The sequence below is a fragment of the Eleutherodactylus coqui genome, chromosome 10, assembly GCF_035609145.1.
Source record: "Eleutherodactylus coqui strain aEleCoq1 chromosome 10, aEleCoq1.hap1, whole genome shotgun sequence".
Classification (NCBI taxonomy): domain Eukaryota; kingdom Metazoa; phylum Chordata; class Amphibia; order Anura; family Eleutherodactylidae; genus Eleutherodactylus; species Eleutherodactylus coqui.
Genome location: NC_089846.1, coordinates 143457263 through 143467371, shown reverse-complemented (window position 1 = coordinate 143467371; position 10109 = coordinate 143457263).

Here is a 10109-nt window from a genome sequence, read left to right as displayed (position 1 = left end):
GCTACAGCATTCTTAGGGCGCCCACCCACTGGCGATTTTTTTTTCTTTGCGTTTTTTCTCAAGAGCAATTAGAATTGAATGTACTCCTGTCCACTGGCGTTTTTTTTTCTCGGTCCGTTGCGATTTTTAACATAGGAACTGTCAGTTGCATATGTGTCCTTATTTTTCTCTTAATGCACCCATGAATGTCAATGGAAATTAATGGAAAAGGCGCGAAAAAGCCGCGAAAACGCCGCGAAAAATGCGCCGAAAACGGCCAGTGGGTGGGCGCCCTTAGTCTGCAGTGTATTATGCAGAGTTTAGGGACAGAGCTTCCTATATAGGGAAAGTTTTACAGGACTCCTGATCCTCTGTGCAAGAACCCCAACGCTCCTTCTTAGGGCTACATCTCACCGTGTGCATTATACTTGTGGCTGGCTGGGAGCAGTAGTGCACCAACTTTTGTATTACGCATCTAGGCCTATTTCCAGCCTTGCAGTTATAGCATTCTCAGCATGTCTGCAGTGCCTTACAACGAGCTCTCACCGTGAAACTGCACTCTAAAATTTCCTAGGCCACTGCAAACTATTTCAGTTATATTGTTCTATGTCTGCAGTGCATTAGACAGAGGTCTCACCCCTAAACAGTACTGTAATATTTCCTGGGCCACTGCAAACTAGTTCAGCTCTGCCACTGTGCAGAGCATCTCACAATACCCTTTCCTTGGTGGGGTTGAGATAGCCGCCGTTACCAGCACTATTTACTGGCTTTGGAGTCTTCTCCCACTCCATACAGCCTCTCTTATCTACAAGTCTCTGCGAGCGGTAAATTACCCCTAGGTATCAGAGCAAGACAGCGGGTTAATTTTTTCAAGTCACAGCATAGAGCCTCCGCTATCTACAAGTCTCTGTGTGTGGTGAATTAGTCACAGTTCTCAGCGCTGTGCAGTGGGGTAATTTATTTGGGCCCTGCTCTATTCTTAATCCGCCATGATTAGGAGTAGGAAAAAAGGGTCGAGGACACGGACGCGGGCGTCCAAGTGAAGGTGTGCACAGAGGATTCGGAAAAAGAGCTGCTGGACGATGAGGTGACTGACCCCACCTGGTTTGCTAAGCCTACTGATTACAGGGCTTCAGAGGGGGAGGCAAGTGAAGCAGCAAGACAGGTTGGAAGAGTCAGTAGAGTGGCCAGGGGTAGAGGCAGGGCCAGAGCGAAGAATCCCCCAACTGTTTCCCAAAACACCCCCTCGTGGCAAGCCTCCATGCAGAAGGCTAGGTGTTCAAAGGTGTGGACGTTTTTTAGTGAGAGCACAGACAACCAACGAACAGTGGTGTGCTACCGGTGTCGCACCAAGATCAGCCAGGGAGCCACCACTACCAGCCTGACCACAACCAGCATGCGCAGGCATATGATGGTAGGATTAAGGACATTCACCACCTCTGGGTCACACCATTCCCTCTTCCCCTGTGCCACAACCTGGCACACAGATCCAATCCCCCTCCCAGGACGCAGGCATGAGCGCCTCCCGGCCTGCACCCACACCCTCACCTCCATGGTCCTCCACTCCATCCAGCAATGTCTTTCAGTGCAGCTTTCAGCTGTCGCTAACACAAGCGTTGGATCAAAAGCAGAAATACGCCGCCACCCACCCGCATGCGCAAGCTTTAAACGTGCACATTGCCAAATTAATCAGCCTGCAAATGCTGCCATACAGGCTTGTGAAAATGGAGGCTTTCAAAAACATGATGGTGGCGGTGGTCCCGCGCTACTCGGTTCCCAGTCGCCACTATTTTTCCCGGTGTGCCGTCCCCGCCCTGCACCAGCACGTCTCCCGCAACATAAATCGTGGGACCGCCGCCGCCATCATGTTTTTGAAAGCCTCTGTTTCCACAAGCCTGTACGGCAGCATCTCTAGGCTGATCAATTTGGCAATGCGCACGTTTAAAGCTTGAGCGTGCGGGAGTGTGGCGGCGTATTTGCGCTTGCGCTCCAAGGCTTGCGCTAGCGACAGAGAGACATTGCTGGATGGGGCTGAGGACAGCGGAGGTGAGGGTGTGGGTGCAGGCCGGGAGGCGCTCATGCCTGTGTCCCGAGAGGGGGGTTGGATCTGAGTGGCAGGTTGGGACACAGGGGGAGAGGCAGTGGTGCGACCCGGAGGTGGTGAACGGCCTTCGTACCACCTCATGGGGTGCTTGGCCATCATATGCCTGTGCATGCTGGTGGTGGTGAGGCTGGTACTGTTGGCTCCCCGGCTGATCTTGGCGCGACACAGGTTGCACACCACTGTTCGTCGGTCGTCCGCGCTCTCACTGAAAAACATCCACACCTTAGAGCACCTTGGCCTCTGCAGGGTGGCTTGGCGCGAGGGGGTGCTTTGAGAAACAGTTGGGGGAGTCTTCGCTCTGGCCCTGCCTCTACCCCTGGCCACCCCACTGCCTCTTCCAACCTGTCCTGCTGCTGCACTTGCCTCCCCCTCTGAAGACCAGTCCTCAGTTGGCTTAGCGAACCAGGTGGGGTCAGTCACCTAATCATCCAGTGGCTCTTCCTCCGAATCCTTTGTGCGCTCCTCCCTCGGACTTACTGCCCTTACTACTACCTCACAGATTGACAACTGTGTCTCATCATCATCGACCCTCTCACCCACTGAAAGCTTTTGAAACAGTTGCCGGAAGTCCCCAGCCTCATCACCTGGACCCCGGGAGCTTTCCAAAGGTTGGGTATCGGTCACGACAAACACCTCAGGTGGGAGAGGAACCATTTTTTCACGATCAAGGCAGGGGACCGAGAACAGTTCCTGGGAGTCTGCCTGCTCATCAGAATGTGTCATTTTCATGGAGTGAGGAGGCTGGGAGGAAGGAGGAGCAGCAGCAAGAGGATTCAGAGTTGCAGCAGTGGACGGCGTAGAAGACTGGGTGGTCGATAGTTTGCTGGATGCATTTTCTGCTATCCACGACAGGACCTGCTTACACTGCTCATTTTGTAATAAAGGTCTACCACGTGGACCCATAAATTGTGATATGAAGCTGGGGACCCCAGAAACTTGCCTCTCTTCTAATCCCGCAGCAACCGGCTGCGATTCACCTGGACCAGGAACTTGGCCTGTGCCCACACCCTCACATGGACGTCCGCTTCCTCGCCCGCGGCCACGTCCTCTAGGCCTACCCCTACCCCTCAGCATGGTGTATTTCGAATACAGCAGACACAGAGCGTTGTAAAAGATTAGGCAATTATTTGCCTGCACTTGGAGGCTGACAGCGGTTATGTTACGCACACTGTAGGCCAAAAAAATTATACGCTAGGCTGCAGAAAAGCCAAGCTGGCTAATAGTGAGCCACTACAACTCCTAGCAGCCGCGCAGTAAAGTAGCCCTAAGGAGGATTTTTTTTTCAGATGTTTTTGAAAAAACCAGGAGCCTAGATAGCGTGTATCTGTCTTTCCCTCTATCAGCGGCTGTGGGCATACGCTGTGCGTGAAGTTGAGGGGGCGCACAGAGCGGTGTAGATTAGGCAATTATTGGCCTGCACTTGGAGGGTCACAGCGGTTATGTAACGCACACTGTAGGCCGAAATAAAATATACGCTGTGTTGCAGAAAGGCCTAGCTGGCTAATAGTGAGCCACTACAACAGTAATGTACACGCTCACAGGTAGCCCTAAGGAGGAGCTTTTTTGGGGTACTTGTTGACAGGATTCTACACTACCACTGTCCCTGCCTGACCAGTACTGCCCCTATACTCTGTATAATTGGCTGCAGACTGAAAACGCAATAGTCTGCAGAACCCAAGATGAAAAAAAAAAAAAACAGCAAAACTGCTCCCAGCTGCCACAACAGTAATGCACACGGTCAGATGTGGCCCTAAGAAGGACCGTTGGGGTTCTTGTAGACAGGATCCTACACTACCACTTTCCTTATATCAGCAGCAGTACTTTCCCTATACTCTGTATAATAGACTGCAGACTGAGAACGCTATAGCTGTAATGGCCTGCACAGCCCGAGATGAAAAAAAAAAAAATTGTGCAAAACTGCTCCCAGCTGCCACAACAGTAATGCACACGGTTATATGTGGCCCTAAGAAGGACCGTTGGGGTTCTTGAAGATGCTAACACTCTCCCTATAGCACCAGTAGCACTCTCCCCAATCTGCCAGCGTGTGTCTGAGGCGAGCAGCGGGCGGGACTGCTTTATATACTCGGCGGTCACTTGATCTCGCCAGCCACTCACTGCAGGGGGGTGGGATAGGGCTGGAACGTCACAGGAGGAAGTTGTAATGCCTTCCCTGCATGTCTATTGGCCAGAAAATGGCGCAAAATATGCAGGGAAGGAAATGGAATTGACTCGAGTACCACGTGGTGCTCGTCTCGAGTAACGAGCCTCTCGAGTACCCTAATACTCGAGCGAGCATCAAGTTCGGACGAGTACGTTCGCTCATCTCTACTAGCCACCCATCTTGTTTAGTAGACTTCACTTATTCAAAACATTCTCCATTTCTTATTCTTCTTGTACAGAAGCAACAAAATCCAGCTTCAGAATTCTATAATAAAAATTTTGTAATGTCATAATTGAACTTGTTCTTTGCCGGGACAGAGACTAGCAGTACCACCGTTCAATATGGTTTCCTTGCTTTAATAAAATATCCTAAAATTTAAAGTATAAAATTTAAGATGACACTTACATTTGGATTGTATGCTGTATTGATAGAGAATTATATTGGTTGTAACTTTCACCATTCATTTTTATGATCATGTATTACTGATCCCTGATGGTAATTATAGAATCAGATCTTGCACAAATATATGGCCTCAACCATTGATCAAAATTTCCCTCTAGTAATCATACAGACCAATTAACTTGTTCAATCTCATTTCGAGGTTATACTATTCCAAAGGTAAAAACTTTGGGTTTGCTCTCTCTAAGTCTAGGGGACCGCGGGGATGAAGGAACCCTCTGTCACAGCTATCACAGCTGTCACAGCTGTGGCAGAAGTCCACGGCATGTTATTCCATTGCTTTCAATGGGATCGGCACTGCTGCCGATCCCATTGAAAGCAGTGGTTTCTGACAAGCCCTGCAGAATGATTATCGGAGAAGGGCTTGAAATATAAGCCCTTCCCCGATAATCATAAAAAAGTGGTTAAAAAAATAATAAAAAAGTTACTCACCCCTCCTGCTGTCAGCCGCGTTCTCCAGCTGGCTCCCCGTCACTGCTACTGAGCTCTTTCAGCAGACGGGGATTTAAAAATCCCCGCCTCCTGAAAGGGCTGTGCAGATTGGCTGAGGGCTCAGCCAATAGCAGCTACTGCTTAGCTATTGGCTGAGCGCTCAGCCAATGGCAGATAGATCTTAGCTATTCATTTATGAATAGCAATATCTTAGCTATTTATGAATGAATAGCTAAGAGCTATCTGTCATTGGCTGAGCGCTCAGCCAATAGCTAAGCAGTAGCTGCTATTGGCTGAGTCCTCAGCCAATCTGCACAGCCCTTTCAGGAGGCAGGGATTTTTAAATCCCCGTCTGCTGAAAGAGCTCAGTAGCAGTGTCGGGGAGCCAGCCGGAGGACGCGGCTGACAGCAGGAGAGGTGAGTAACTTTTTTATTATTTTTTTAACCACTTTTTTATGATTATCGGGGAAGGGCTTATATTTCAAGCCCTTCTCTGATAATCATTCTGCAGGGCTTGTCAGAAACCACTGCTTTCAATGGGATCGGCAGCAGTGCCGATCCCATTGAAAGCAATGGGATAGCATGCCACGGACTTCTGCCGCTGTGACAGAGGATTCCTTCATCCCCGCGGTCCCCACGGGGATGAAGGAAACTCCTGTCGCAGCTGTGACAGCGGTCACAGCTGTGGCAGAGGTCCGCGACATTCTCCATATCTTTTCAATGGGGCTAGCGCTGCTGCCGCTGGCCCCATTGAGAAGACTGGCGATGTCGCAGCGATATCCCAGCGATTTTGGGATATCTGCCTGCGTTTTTCTTGCACTGCGATGCGAGACTTTAACTTTAGAATCGCATCGCAGTGGAGAAAAAAACGCCAGTGGGTGGGAGCCCTTAAACAGATGCCTGTAGTTGATTCCCATTAAAAATAATGCGCTCCAAGCATTTTCAGCCATAAATGTTAGTTTGTAGAACTTATAAAAATCAATTACTCAGCGCCTCATATCATAATGAATGACATTCCAACATATAAATAAGTAAGTGAGTAACAACTCACCTGGTGCTCAGTGGACTTCCCTGAACAGAGAAGCCACTGGCACTCAATATCCACAATAACGTCAAGTAACAATCCGGACTCCAAGATCCAACCGATAGAGAGTCGTCCCGAGGTTGCAGACTTTGCTATCCAAATAGATCCAATCCAAAATATAAAAATACCCCCGCTCTCCGGAGCACAGAAAAAATTAGTGGCCAGCTGTATTATTCATACATTTATTGCAACGCGTTTCGGCAGAGAACACCCGCCTTTCTCAAGCAATGATAAAGTTTACAAAGACAACACAACTATAAATAGATACAATTTAAAAGAATTAACTTACATTACCTGCTTTCGGTGGATGCCGGTGCGGGTGCCATCTTGGTGTCATGGGGTCACCCCACGTGACGCACCATGTCACTCAAACCACGTGATCTGCCACGTCATTAAACAAAATCCATTCATAAAAAGGGGTCAGTTTAAATGAAACCGATCTAATTTCTATGAATGAATAAGTGGATGACGCTCACAGTCACGGGATTGATGGCAGATGGGTGGCAGAGAAGAACAATTGCAGGTAATACAGGAAGACACCCTCCAGACACCCCAGGAGGGGTTTGTGACAGGACCCTGTGGGTTGTGAACCCTGAAGCTATATGAGGAAGTTACAGCTTGGCAGTGCAGACAGGCTGCAAGCTGGGGTCCAGTGAGGACCAGCAAAGGCCCCAAGGTTGACAGGCATGACAACAATAACCCAGGTGGGGTGTTTATGGACTGTATATGCTATGTATGAGATACCTGTTTGATGTGCTGTGAATAAAGGCTGGCACGAGCCAGAGATTTAAAGAAGCTTCAGTCTGCTGGAGCCTGTTTCTGTGTGAGGTGTGCAACTTCCTAACCATGTGGACGGAGATCCAGAGGCAAGTGAACTCCGACTTTTCACATATGGTGAAGGATGCGGGCACAAAACTGAGTGGCGCACAAAGCAAAGAGCCAGGAGGCTGAATGTATAGTTGCTGAGGAGTGACAAAAGCTGCAGGCTGAGATTGAAGGGCCAGGAGGCTGAAAACTCTGGTTGTTGAGGAGCAACACAAGCTGCAAGCTGTGGTAAAAAGCCCAAATGAGGCTGATCGCAGAGTATGCCTGGAGGTACAGTATAAACAGGACTGTAGGAAACTGCAAATGAAAACCCAAGAGCTGGAGATGATGTGCTGCAAGTTAGAAAGAGATTCTACAGATGCATGGAATCAAGCTACAGGTTTGCAGAATCAAGTTGCAGAGTTGAAAATGCATTTAGCAAAGAAAAAAGGTGAATTGGAGTTCCAGATAAGTCAGCTTAAGGAAAATTGGAGATGGAGAAAGGTGCTTGCAGTCAGGCAGAGAAGCAAGCAGAGATCTTGAAAGACAGACTGGGGTACAAGGAAAACCAGGAAGCACTGCATGAGAGACTGGTGTCCCAGCTACAGATGAGCTTGCATGAGAAAGCTGAACTACATGAAGCCCAGATCCAGGAGCTGGAACGGAGTCATGCTGTAGTAATGGGGGAACTGTCCAAGCAGTTTAAGCAAACTGAAAGGGTGAAAGAAACATTAAAAAGTGAGTGTATTGAGCTGACCAAAAAGGTGAAGGTATTGTTGAAAGAAAAACATGAATCTGAATGCAAGAAAAATGCAGTAGAGATGCAGCTTCAAGAGCTACAAGTAAAAGTCACTGAGTGCAGACAGCGCTATCTGAGAAAGTGAATAGACTGCAGCTGGAGCTAGAAGCCCAGATTGAAGAGTCTCAGAGGCTGATGCAAGAAGAGAGGCAGCAAAGGCTTGGTCTTAGTGCACACCTGAAGACTATGCAAGATGAGATAAATGTGTTCCTCAAGCAGTTAGAGGACGATGCAGAAGCTAAGAGGAATCTGTCAGAGCAGATTGCGACACTTTAGGCGCAGGTGTCAGTTTTGAAAGAGAAACTGGATGAGAACCCTGCATGCTGGGTCACGGTTGAAGAGCAAGACAGTGAAGTCCTAGAAGGAGTGGAAGTGATGAATCAGCTGTTTTGTCTTCAAATTGATGTCTATGATGAACTTGAGAAGTTTACAGTGAGTCTTCAGCAGGAAGTAAAAGACATTAGTGTGGAGCTTGGTCACCAATGTCAGATGGTGTCTAACTGGGAGAAGAAACAAAAGATGTGTTAACAGTGGCTTACTGAGGAGAAATCAGTGTCTCCTAAAGGTGCGAAAGAATGGGTTAACAAGCGGGTGCGCACTGAAATGCAAGACTTGATTAGCGCCAAGACAGATGCTGGAAAGAGAACCCTGATTCAGGAAAAGCTAAAAGGTGTGTTCCAACAACCGGTAGAAGTAATGGAGACCTTGTTGGAGAATATTAAGAAAGAGACTGAAGCGGTAACCTTGACATGCAACATGAAGGTAGGGTCAGAAGAAAAAGCATTGTTTCAAAAGTCTGTTAAGAAGTTAAATCCAAAGGTGAAGCTCTGGGAGTCAAATAGCTGTGTTGCTGAAAGTGAGATTCAAAGACTAGAGAGGTCTAGGACCCAGTTCAGACAGGAAAGAAAAGAATAATCCTTGCTAAAAAAATTGTGAAAATGAGACACAAGCACTGAAGCATGCCAAATTATGCAAAGGTGACCTGGGCGCTACAGGTGAACAGTTTATAGAGGCTGGGAAAGTCTGGAGGGAAGAAATTCCCTCTGTAAACGAGAGAAAAGTCATTAGGAAAGCGAGAGCTGAGCTTCAGATGGAGGGTGAGCAATCCTCTGAAGTTCAAGTGACCCTTCTCTTTAGAAGACAGAAGGTGAAACTGCTGAAGCAGAGAAGGCCACTAAGGCAGCAGAGATTGGGGAAATTACTCCTGTCCTGGAAAAGGAAGTCATGCAAATGAATGAAAGTGTCTCTGTGATAGACGGCACACATGTGGAAATAAGTGCACATGCCGCTACTGAAGTGCAGACTGAAAAAATGGATCCTGCAACAGATGAACAGATGAGTGATGTGCAATGTGAAGTATCAAATGTGGAAGCTGGGAAGGTTGCTGTATCAGTTGAGATGCAGGATAAGGGAAAAGCCAGTGTTGCTGTAAGTGAGGGCCAGAGTGAAGTTCCTACTACAAATAATGTACACACTGAAGAAATCGTGAAGGTAGTTCAGGCTCAAGCAAATGGAAAGATTCTTAGTGTTAGAGAACATAAAGAAATTGAGCTTACAAAAGTGCCAGCTGGGCGAGAGACCCCCGAGCCTGCAGTTTGGACCCTTGAGGGCCAAAGGAAGAAGAAAAAGTGTGATGCAGCCTACAGCATTTATCAAAGGGGGGTGAATAAGTAGTGGTGCAGTATCAGAATGGCCTATAGAGGGGGCTAGATAGGCAGTCTGGTAGCTAGAGAAAGGGAAAGTAAAGGTTAACACCTGATGGGTGTAGCAAAAAGCGGTTCTAAAAGAGCCAGTTCCTGCCTGAAACCAGAGAGACATTGGCTGAGAGAGACGTTGGCTGAGAGAGCCAGAGAGGCGGTGAAGGGATCCGCATCAGGGAGTTGAAACCTGAGGTCCGGTGTGGACCAGTTGGGTCTGTTATGCTGTCTGACAGAGGAAAACGCCCTCCAGATGCCTCAGGAGTGGTTAGTGACTGGACACTGTGCGTTGTGAACCCTAAAGCTATATGGGGGAAGTTACAGCTTGGCAGTGCAGGACAGGCTGCAAGCTGGGCTCCACTGGGGACCAGCAAAGGCCCCGAGGTTGACATGGACGACAACCCTAAACTCACACCCAGGTGGGGTGTTTATGGACTGTCTATGCTGTGTATGAGATACCTGTTTAATGTGCTGTGAATAAAGGCTGGCAGGAGCCAGAGATTTAGAGAAGCTTCAGTCTGCTGGAGCCAATTTTCGTGTGAGATGTGCCACTTCCTAACCGTGTGGACGGCGATCAAGAGGCGAGTGAA